Source organism: Phoca vitulina, unplaced genomic scaffold (assembly GCF_004348235.1).
Source record: "Phoca vitulina isolate PV1807 unplaced genomic scaffold, GSC_HSeal_1.0 scaffold37, whole genome shotgun sequence".
Classification (NCBI taxonomy): domain Eukaryota; kingdom Metazoa; phylum Chordata; class Mammalia; order Carnivora; family Phocidae; genus Phoca; species Phoca vitulina.
In genome coordinates this window covers 16,533,311-16,546,167 of record NW_022589740.1, presented here as the reverse complement: position 1 = coordinate 16,546,167, position 12,857 = coordinate 16,533,311, and the positions used below count along the sequence as shown (strand labels likewise).

The window sequence follows — 12,857 nt, the reverse complement described above, 5'->3', positions numbered from 1 at the left end:
TTATCCATATTTTTTTAAAGTGGGTTTGAGATGTCCTTGTTCTAAGATTTTTTTTATTTATTTGACAGAGACAGAGACAGCGAGAGAGGGAACACAAGCAGGTGGAGTGGGACAGGGAGAGGCAGGCTTCCCACTGAGCAGGGAGCCCAACACGGGGCTCAATCCCAGGACCTTAATGGTTATAGCCCACTGTAATGTAAACAAACATTTTAATCAGAATTATACAGATAACAGGACTCTAGTAAAGCTGCATAAAATACAAATATGCAAAAAAAAAAATGAACTGTATTTAAATATACTTGCAATGAACAAGTGGAAATTTGTAAGATCCAGTATCAGTGAGCTTGAAGATAAATATATATATATATATATATATTTCCCCATCTGAAATGCAAAGAGAAAAGTAAAAGAAAAAACTAACAATGTCCACGAACTGTAGGACAACTGTAAAAGCTGTAACATATGCATAACAGGAATACCAAAAGGAAAAACAGAGAAGAAACATAAATATTTGAAGCAGTAATGATTGAGAAATTTCCAAAATTAATGATAAAAACACCAAACCACAGATTCAGAAAACTAAGAGAACACAAGGCAGGGAAATAACAAAAAAATCTACAACTAAGCATATCATAACCAAACTACAGAAAATCAAAAACAAAACAAAACAATAAAACACTTGAATATGATCCAGAAATACCTCTTCTGGGTATAGGGGGGAAAAAAAAAAACTAGGATGTTGAAAAGATTATCTGCACTCCAATGTTTATTGTAGCATTATTCACAATAGCCAAGGTATGGAAACAACCTAACTGTCCATCAACAGATGAATGGATAAAGATATGATATTGATATAAATGCACACAATGGAAATTATTCAGCCATGAGAAAGAACGAAATCCTGCCATTTATGACAACACTGATGGACTTCGAGGGCATATGCTTAGACACAGAAAGACAAATACGATACGGTATTGTTTATATGTAATATCTAAACAGCCTGAACTCTCAGAAACAGAGAGTAGAATCCTGGTTACCAGGGGCTAGGATGTGGGGGAACTGGGGAAATTATGTTAAAAGATACAAACTTGCAACTAGGAGATGATTAAGTTCTGGAGATCTAATGCACACCACAGTGCATTATAATCAACAATACTGTACTATATATTTCAAAGTTGCAAAGACACTAGATCTTTAATGTTCACACCACAAAAAAGAAATGATGATTATGTGACAGGATAGAGATGTTAGTGAAGCTACCATCATAATCATACTGCAATATATAACTGTAGCAAATCAATAATGTGGTGCACCTTAAACTTATACAATGTTTTATGTAAATTAGGCCAACAAAAAGAAAAATCTTGAAAAAAAGCAGAGAAAAACACACACATTCCCCGACAAAGGTACAAGGAATAACTGAATTAAAAAATTCACCAGCGAACATCCAAAGCAGACTCCAACAGACAAAAGAATGAATTAACAAACTTGAAAACAGGTCATCTGAAAATGTAGTGATGGCCAAAAAAAAAGTGAACCGAGGGAAACAGACTTATGAGACATAAGTAAGTATGCATTATGGATCAATGGATCAATATGCATTATGAGAGTCCCAAAAGGAGGAAAGACAGAGGCAGAGCTTAGTTGAAGAAGTAACATCCAAAATTTTCCCAAATTTGAGGAAAGATACGTATACAGAAATCCAAGAATCTCAACCAAGAAACATGATCATCAACAACAGTGAGTATTAAAAGCAAATCTACACAGGATCTTCAAAAAGACTATCAGTGGATTTCTCAGCAGAAACCTTACAGAAAATGATACATTTATAGTGGTGAAAGGAAAAAACAAAAAAAGTCAACCAAGAACATTATATTCAACAAAGTATTATATCTACTTCAAAAATTAGGAAAAAAATTTTTAAGATATTCTCAGATAAACAAAAGCTGAGGGACTTCATTAACAGATCTATCTTACAAGAAATCTTAAACAGAGTCCTTCCAGTTGAAAAGAAGGATGCTGGGCATGGGGCACCTAGGTGGCTCAGTCAGTTGAGTGTCTGACTCTTGGTTTCAGCTCAGGTCCCGATCTCATGGGTCATGGGATGAGCCCAACATTGGGCTCTGTGCTCAGTGGGGAATCTGCTTGAAGATTCTCTCCCTCTGCCCCTCCCCCCACTCATGTGCATGCACATGCTCTATCTCAAATAAATAATCTTAAAAAAAAAAAAAAGGATGCTAGGCAGTAACTCGAAGCTATATGAAAATATAAAGTTCTCCAGGAAAGGCAAGTGCATGGACAATATGAAAACTACTATTATAATTTTACTTTGTAACTCCATTTTTTATTCTCTATTTTTGAAATTTAAATTCAACTCTTTCATTTAAAAAACAAAAGAACTTAAGAATTGTAAGTCTATGTTAATAGGTACATAATGTGTAAAAATGTCATCTGTTACATCATAACAAAGTTGGGAAGGCAAGCTGTAAAAGAGTAACGTTATTGTATGGGATTAAAGTTGGTATCAGTTTAAGATACGTTCTTATACGTTAAGGTATTATATGTAATTCCTACAGAACCACAAAAAAATATCTACAGAATATACAAAAAGGAAATAAGGCAATCAAAAAGGGTCACAAAAAAAAAAAATGAACACAAAGGAAGAAAGTTAAAACATGAAACAGTTATAAGACATGCAGAAAATAATTAACAAAATAAAAATAGTAAGCCTTTCCTATCAGTAATTACTTTAAATGTAAACAGTTCAAGAAAATATGGTGTATGTGTATGTGTGTGTGTCTATATGCATATAAACATATATATACACACATATACAATGAAACATTACTCAGCCATAAAACTGAATGAAATCTTGCCATTTGCAAGACATGGATGGAGCTAGGGAGTAGTATACTAAGCAAATAAGTCAGAGAAAGACAAATACCATATGATTTCACTCTTGTGTGGAATTTAAACAAAACAGATGAAAATGGGTAAAAAATAAATAAAAAACAAAAAAATGAGCAAACCACGAAACAGACTATTAACTATAGAGAACAATCTGAGAGTTACTGCAGGGGAGGTGGGCAGAAGGATGGGTTAAACAGGTGGTGGGGATAAAGGAGGGCACTTGTGACGAGCACTGGGTGTTGCATATAAGTGATGAATCATTAAATTCTACACCTAACACTAGCATTACACTCTATGTGAACTGGAATTTAAATAAAAATTTGAAAAGAAATAAATGTAAACAGTTTAAACTCCCCATTCAAAAGACACAGGCAGAATGTACTTAAAACCAAACAAAACATGATGCCCCTATAGCTCTAAGAACATACATAGTTAAAATTTAAGTGCAAAAATGGCAAAAGATTTCCCATGCAAATAATAAGAGACCAGATATGGCTATACACATATTAGACAAAACAGACTATAAGTTAAAAGCTATTATAAGAGATGAAGAGGAACATCATATAATAATAAAAGTGTCAATTCACTAATTATAAACATAGCATGCCAATTGTAAACATATATTCACCAAACACCAGAGCACAATATGAAGCAAATATTGACAGATAAGAAGAAATAGCTCAGGCGCCTGGGTGGCTCAATTGGTTAAGCAACTGCCTTCGGCTCAGGTCATGATCCTGGAGTCCCAGGATCGAGTCCCACGTCGGGCTCCCTGCTCAGCAGGGAGTCTGCTTCTCTCTCTCACCCTCCCCCCTCTCATGCTCTCTCTCTCTATCTCATTCTCTCTCTCAAATAAATAAATAAAATCTTTAAAAAAAAAAAAAAAAAAAGAAGAAGAAACAGCTCTATAATAATGGTAGGAGGCTTCAGCACACAACTTCAATAATGGATAGAATCACCAGACAGAAGATTAAGAAGGAAACAAACTGAATTTTAAAAACATATATGAAACATTCTACTCAACAAGAGCAGAATACACAATTTTCTCAAGTGCTCATGAAACATTCTTCAGGACAGGTCATGTATTAGGCAAAAACAACAACAACAACAAAAATCTGAATTTTAAGACATTGAAATCCTTAGAAGATATCACGAGAAAGAAGAAATCACAAGAAAAACTTTAAAACTTAAGAAAAACTAAAATGAAAGCACAACATACCAAAATTTATAGGCTGCAACAAAGACAGTCCTGGGAAAACTTACAGCTGTAAGTGTTTACATTAAAAAATAATAGCCCAAAATAACACCTTAAATTTTTACCTTAAAGAAATAGAGATTGATTAAGCACAAAGCTACCAGAAAGAATAATAAAGTTTAGAACAGAGATAATTAAAATAGAGAACAGAAAACCCAATAGAGAAAACTGGTGAGATCAAAAATTGGTTCCTCAAAAATCTTTAGCTAATAAACAGAGAAAGAAGAATTAAACAATTAAAATCAGGAATATTGGAGGGAATCATACTACCAATTTTACAGAGAAATAAAAGATTTTAAGAAAGTACTATGAACAACTGTACATCAACAAACTGGATACCCTAGATGAAATGGATAAATTCCTAGAAAAACATACCCTACTACTAATGAATCATCAAGAAATGGATAATCTGAACAGACCTATAATATGTAAGGAGATTTACTCACTAATCAAAAACCTCCCAACAACAGAAGTCTAGGACAAGATGATTTCACTGGTGAATTCTACCAAACATTTGAGAACACCAATCCTCCTCAAACTTTTCCAAAAAAACTAAAGAGAAGGAAATACTTCCAAACTCAGTCTATGAGGTCAGCATGAATCTGATACCAGAGACAAAGATGCTACAAGGAAATTACAGATCATTACCCCCAATGAATATTGACAAAAAAACCCTCAACAAAATACTAGCAAACAAAATTCAACAGCACATTAGAAGGATTATACACCACAACCCAATACTATTCCTGGAATGCAAGGATGGTTTCATATAAGAACATCAATGCAATACACCACATTAACAGATTGAAGGGGAGAAAAAAAACCACAACTCAATGAAAAAGCATTCAAAAAATTTCAGTACCCTTTCATGACAAAAACCCTCAACATATTAGGAATAAAAGGAAACAACCTCAATGTAACAAAGGCCACATATGAAAAGCCCACAATGAACATCACATTCAACGGTGAAAAACGAATCTTCTCATCAGCAACAAGATGAAGATGCACAGTTTTGCCACCTTCCTTCAACATCGTACTGAGAGTCCTAGCCGGAGCAATTAGACAAGAAATAAAAGGCATCCACGTTGGAAAGGAAGAAGTAAAATTCTCTATTCACCAACGACATAATCTTATATGAAGAAAACCCTAAATTTCCCATCAAAAAAAAGCATGTTAGAATAAATGAATTCAGCAATGTTGCCGGATACAAAATCAAAACACAAAAATCAGTTGTGTTTCTTTACACTTATAATAAGTAGTCCACAATAAAAATTAAACAATTCCATTTAAAATAGCATGGAAAATAACAAAACACTTAGGAATAAACTTAACCAAAGGGGTGAATGACTTGTACCTTCAAACTATAAAACACTGCTGAATGACGTTAAAGGCACACATACATAACCAGGAAGACATCCATCCCATGTTCATAGCCTGCAAGACTTAATATTAAGATGACAATACTACCCAAAGCAAACTACAGACTCAATGCAATCCACATTAAAATCCCAATATTTTTTGCAGAAATAAAAAATCCATTTTTAAATTCATGTGGAATCACAAGGGATACCCCCATTGTTAAAACAATCTTTTTAGAAGGTGGGAGGTGGGGGAGAAGAAAACTGGAAGTCTCACTCTTCCTGATTTCAAAACTTAATACAAAAACAAAGTAATCAAAACAGTGTAGCACCAGTATACAAACACACAGACCAACGGAAAAGAACAGGGAGCTGAGAAATAAATCCTCACATATACAGGCAAATGAATTTGATAAGGCTGCCAAGATCACTCAATTTGGAAATGTCATCAATAACACTGGAAAACGACATTCACATGCAAAAGATGAAGCTGGATTACCATACACCATATCCAAAAATTAACTGAAAGTAGATCAAAGACTCAAATTTCAGATCTAAAACTATAAAAATCTAAGAGGAAAACATAAGTGAAAAATTCCATGACAGTCAATTTGGCAATGATTTCTTTTGGATGGATATGACACCAAAAAGCAAAGGCAACAACAACAAAAAGATGATCTAGACTTCATCAAAACTAAAAACTTTTATGCATCATAGGGCATTATCAACAGTGAAAAGGCAACAGTATTTGCAAATCACATATCTGATAAGCGGTCAATATCCAGAATATATAAAGAATGCCTACAACTCTACTAAAAAAAAAAAAAAAATGCAACCCAATTAAAGGATGGCAAAGGTCTTCCAAAAGACATTTTTCCAAAGACCTATAAATGGCCATTAACCAATGAGATGTTCAACAGGACTAATCATCAGAGAAATGCAAGTCAAAAAAAATGAGATAATACCTCACATCCATGAGGATAGCTACTACGAATAAAAGAGAAAATAACAAATGTTTCTGAGAATGTGGAGAAATTAGAACCTTTCGCACTGTCAGTGAAAATGTAAAATGGTACATCTGGAAAGTAGTATGACACTTCCTCAAAAAATTAAAAAGAAATACCCAGCAATTCCACTTGTGGGTATATACCAAAACATTTGAAAGCAAGGACTCAAAAATGTATTTGCACACTGATGTTTGTAGGGCCTGATTCACAATAGCCAAAAGGTGGAAGCAACCCATGTGTCTCTATTTACAGATGAATGGAGAAACAAAATGTGATATATACACAAAATATTGTTCAGCTTTAAAAGTGAATGAAATTCTGATATATGCTGTAACAGATGGACATTGAAGACATTACCCTAATACATGATATAAGCCAAACACAAAAGGACAAACATTATATAATACCACTTATAGGAGGTACCTAGTAGAGTCAAATTCATAGAGATAGAAAATAGAATAATAGGTGCCAGTAGCTGAAGGAAGGAGATATAAGTAGTTATTCCTCAAGAGGTACAATGTTTCAGTTTTGCAAGATGAAAAGAGTTCTGTAGATGGATGGTGGTGATAGCTGCACAACAATATGGATACACCTAATGCCTCTGAACTGTACCCTAAAAAATGGCTAACATGAAAATAACTGACACCATAGAAATGCAAAGGATTATAAGAGAATATAATGAAAAATTATATGCCAACAAATTGGGACAACTGAGAAGAAATCAATAAATTCCTAAAAACTACAATCTTCCAAACTAAATCAGAAATAGAAAATCTGAACAGACCTATGACTAGTAATGAAATTGAATCAGCAATCACAAACTCCCAACACGCAAAAGTGTAGGACCAGATGGCTCCACAGGTAAATTCCACCTAACATTTAAAGAGTTAAAACGTATTCTCAAACTATTCCAAGAAACAGAATAGAAAGGAAAACTTCCAAATTCATTCCACAAGGCCAGCAACACCCTGACACTATAAAGAAAACCACAAGCCAATATTACTGATGAACACCAATGCAGAAATCCTCAACAAAATACTAGCAAACCAAATCCAACAATACCTTAAAAAAATCACTGACCACAATTAAGCTATTCCAGGGATACAAGAGTGGTTTAATATTCACAAATCCATCAGTGTGATATATCACGTTAATAAGAGAAGGGATAAAAGCCCTATGATGATCTCAGTAAATACAGGAAAAAAAACATTTCACAAAATGCAACACCCATTATCAGTAAAACAAAGATTTGGAGGGAACATACCTCAACATAATAAAGGCCATGTATGAAAAACCCGCAGCTAACAACATACTCACTGGTGAAAAACTAAGCTTCTCCTCAAAGATCAGGAACAAGACAAGGATGTCCACTCTTAACCACTTTATTCAACATAATAATGGAACTCTTAACTACAGGAATCAGATAAGAAAAAGAAATAAAAGGCATTCAAATTAGCAAAGAAAAAGTAATACTTGCAGAGGAAGTGATACTGTAAACAGAAAACCCTAAAAACTCCACCGAAAGAACTATTAGAACTGATAAATGAATTCAGTGAACTTGCAAGACACAAAATTAATATACAGAAATCTACTGAATTTCTATACACTAATAACAAAGTAACAGAAGGAGAAATTAAGAAAACAATTCCTTTTACAATTACACCAAAAAGAATAAAAGACCTGTACTCTGAAAACTATAAAAAAAAAAAACCCAAAAACACTAATTCTAAAAGATATATGCACCGTTTATTGCAGCATTACTTACAATAGCTAACAAATGGAAGCAACCCAAGTGTCCACCAACAGATGAATGGATATATACACCCCCACCCACATATACACACAGAGTATTACTCAGCCATATAAAAGAATGAGACCCTGCCATTTGCGACAATATGGATGGACCTAGAGGATATCATGCTAAGTGAAATAGATCAGAGGAAGACAAAAACCATGATGTCACTTATATGTGGAATCTAAAAAACAAAACAAAGAAACAAAAAGCAGACTTTTAAATACAGATAACAAACTGGTGGCTGCCAGAGGAAAGGTAGGTGTGGGGGGAGGGGCATGGGCAAGATAGGTAAAGGCAATTAAGTACAAAGTTCCAGTTATAAAATAAAGAAATCACAGAAATGAAAAGCACGGCACAGGGAACATAGTCAATAATGTTGCAGAAATGTCTGGTGACAGATGGTGACTATACTGAGGGTGAGCACCAGGTAATGTACAGAATTGTTGAATCAATATGCTGTACACCTAAAAGTGAAAATACTGTTAAGATGATTAATTTTATGTTGTATTTTACCACAATATTTTTTAAGTGGTGATGTAAAAAAGAAATACTTTCTCAAACAAAAACTGATGGAATTTGTTGCTAGACCTCCCTTGCAAGAAATGCTAAAAATAAACAAACAAAAAAAAAAAGTAAGAAATGCTAAAAGTTTTCACAGAGCAGGAAAACAATATAGGTCAGAAACTCCAGATCTACAAGATCTAAAAGGAATCTACAATTCCTTTTTATTAGAAAAGGAATAAAGGTAAAATTAAGCCTTTTATTTTCCTCATTATTAATGATCTAATGGAACACTATTCAAAATAAAATAGCAACAGTGCATTGGGTAAGTATAGCTTATGGATAAGTGAAATGAATGACAGCAACATTATAAGGAGCAAAAGGAATGGAATGGAAAGCTCTTTATAATGTCCTTCCACTACTATGAAGCAATGTAGTTTTGATTGGACTTAGATTAGTTTTAAATGCATACTGTAATTCCAAGAACCCCCCCCCAAAAAATTAAAGAAGTATAACTGATATGTTAGGAGAAAAAATAAAATTATAGAAAATACTCAATTAAAACCAGAAGAGGCAGAAAAGGGGGAAGATTTTAAAAAGCAAAGACATACATGCAAGAAAGAGAAAAGAACTGCAAATACAACAGATATCCACTAACCTAACTATATCAATAATCACTTCAAATATAAATGGTCTGAATATACCAATTAAAAGACAAAACTTGACACAGTGGATAAAACAAAACAAAACCCAACAATAAGATGTCCGCAAGAAACCCACTCTAAATATAAAGGCATAGACAAACTAAAAATAAAGATATCTAATTAAAATTTGTAGAACATTTCTTACTAAATAGCAGAATACATATTCTTCTCAAGCTCACACAGAACATTTACCACAGTAAACCAAACTCTGGGCCATAAAACATACATTAACAAATTTAAGGGAATAAAAGTCATACAAAATCTGCTTTCATACAATGGAATTAAACTAGAAATCGGTAACAAAAAGAAAGCTAGAAAGTCCCAAAATATCTGAAGATTTAATAAATGTTAACTTAAAATAACACATAGGCCAAAGAAGTCATCTCAAAGGGAACTGTAAAGTATCTTGAAACAAATTAAAGTAGTTTTCAAAATTGGACATGCAGCAAAATCAAGGCTTAGAAAGAAATTTACCACTGAATACATATATTTGAAAAGAAGAAAAGAGGCACTTGGGTGGCTCAGTCATTCGAGGAACCAACTCTTGGTTTCAGCTCTGGTCGTGGTCTCAGAGTTGTGAGATGAAGCCCCAACTCTGGCTCCGTGCTCAGCGCGTAGTCTGCTTGGGATTCTCTCTCCCTCTCCCTCTGCCCCTTCCCCTGCTCACACTTGCACATTCTCTCATGCGCACGCTCTCTCTCTCCAAATAAGATATATTTTTTAAAAAAAGCAAAAGATGAGAGATCGAAAATCAATAATCTAAGCTTCCACCTTAGGAATCTAGAAAAAGAGCAAATTAAATCCTAAGTAACCAGAAGAAAATAAGAATTAGAGCAGAAATCAGTGAAATTCAATAGAGAAAAATCAAGAGAAAAACCAATGAAAGCAAAAGATGGTTCTCTGAAAAGATCGATACAACTGGTAACTCTCTAACCAGATTAACTAAGAAAGAAAAAGACACAAATTACTAATATCACAAATGAAAGGAAGGGCCTTCATTACTGATCCAGTAGACATTAAAAGGATAATAAAGGAATACAAACATGTCCACAAGTTACAATTCCTATAAAGATATATTCCAGCAAAACTCACACAAGAAAAAAATATAAATAGGCCTGTATCTATTAAAGACATTGATTCAATAATTAATAATCTTTCAAAACTGAAAGCATAATGCCCAGATGGGTTTCACTAACATTCTACCAAACATTTAAGGAAAAAATGATACCAAGCCCCTACAATGTCTTCTAGGAAACAGAAGCATAGGAACACTTCCTAACTCATTTATGGAGGTCAGCATTACCCAAACCAGATAAACATGTTGCAAGGGGGGGGGGGGGGGGCGGTTACAGACCACTACTTCTCAGTGAATATAGATGCAAAAATCCTTAACAAAATATCAAATTGAATCCAACAATGTATAATTATATACCAAGACCAAGTGGGATTTATTCTAGGTATGAAAGGCTCATTCAACATTCAAAAAAATCAATAATGTAATCCATTACATCAACAGTCTGAAGAAGAGAAATCTTATGATCATATCAATAGACATAGACCATTTTATAAAACCTAACACACATTCTTGGAGGAAAGAAGAAGAAAAAAAAAAAAAACTTTCAGCAAACCAGGAAGAGAGGTATGTATGGTAGAACAACAACAAAATGAGAAAATTGGATGCCTCTGGATATGGGGCAAAAAAAACTTTTAAATGGGATGGATACTTCTCTTATGTTGATCATGATGACTGTTTCCCAAGAGGATACATATATCAAGATTAATCTAACTGTAGACTTTAAATATGTACATTTTACCATGTCAATTATTATTTCAGTAAAGCTATTAATACATAGTTAGTAGTACAATCTAGATTGTAGGTATAGGGACTGTAAAATCTTGAAACATTCTGTAGTTCTGAACACTTTCCATAATAAAATATTCCCTTTCAGCTCTAACATTCTATGAAAGTTTCTCAAAACGTAAAGCTAAAAATAATATTTAAGAAATTAGAATCAGCAATTAACCACTAGACTTCAACAAACATTTGTTTGGCTCCCCCAGCATATTCCTATCACAGAAGGACTCCTTCAAATCAGGAATTGTGCCCTGAGTGGAAAGAGTTAAGATGCAGAGTAGTGGGGGGGCCCTGGGCTTGCCTTGGCCTTTGAACATAGCTAGACTGGCATCAAATCATTTTGAACAACTAGGAAATTGATCTGAAGATTAAGAAAACAATCTGCACAATTAGAGAGAGACAATGTGGTGGCTGTGAGGCTTATCTTAATAAACAAATCAAAGCACACCTAGTTAAAGACCCAAACACTTCCCACTGCAAGCAAGGAAGAACTCTACAGAGGAGATGGACCTGTGGGAAAGGGCAGCCAAAACAGAGCAGGAGAGTGCACACAGCATACAATAGAAAACACTTCCTGAAGCACCAGGCCCTGGACAGTGTACCACCCCTTTTAAATACAGTATTACTCTCAGGAGCAGGAAACATAACAAGCTTTCATAACATGCAAAAGACAGAAACTTAGCCAAAATGACAAGATGGAGGAATTCTCCCCAAAAGAAAGATCAAGAAGAAACCACAGCCAGGGACTTGCTCAAAATAGATACAAGCAATACATCTGAACAAGAACTTAGAACAACAGTCATAAGAATACTAGCCAGGCTCGAAAAAAGCATAGAGGACACCAGAGAAACCCTTGCTGCAGAAAGAGAAGACCTAAAAACTAGTCAGGCCAAAATAAAAAATGCTGTAACTGAGATGCAAAATCGACTGGATGGAATCACAATGAGAATGGAAGAAGCAAAAAAAACACATAGGGATATGGAAGATAAAATTATGGAAAATAATGAAGCTGAAGAGGGAAAGGAATTGTGCCCTGAGTCTTCATCTTCCTACAAAGCCCCTGGGGTATACTGGGGGTAGGCAATAGGAAGCCACTGCACATTAAAGTCTACTATAAAGAGAAAACTGGGAGAGCAACATTTCAAAAACAAAATATCCTAGGTAAAAAAAACAAAACCAAGAAATCCAAGTTTCTAATGTTACATAACAATGTCGGGTGTAACAGCCACCACCAAAACAAAAACAAACAAAAAACAAAACCCTGCAATTTAGGAGTTTTATAATTTTAAAGAAAACAAGAGAGAAAGAGATGAAAGAAGACTACAGAAGGAAGAGCTATAAAGTACAGGTATTCCTTGCATTACAAATGATTATTCTATCACACTGCTTCTGCCACTGAATTTCTAATACTTTTGCCCTGAAAGTACTTTAAAAATGCACCTAGCTGTGCATCACAATCCTCTATCATTTGT

The 12,857-nt window shown here is 34.2% G+C and overlaps 1 protein-coding gene across 3 annotated transcripts in view; it reads right to left on the bottom strand.

The window, feature by feature from the left end:
• VPS13A (vacuolar protein sorting 13 homolog A) overlaps positions 1–12,857 on the bottom strand; it is a 267,298-nt gene that overhangs the window by 249,614 nt on the left and 4,827 nt on the right. The gene's annotated exons all lie outside the window — the stretch shown is intronic.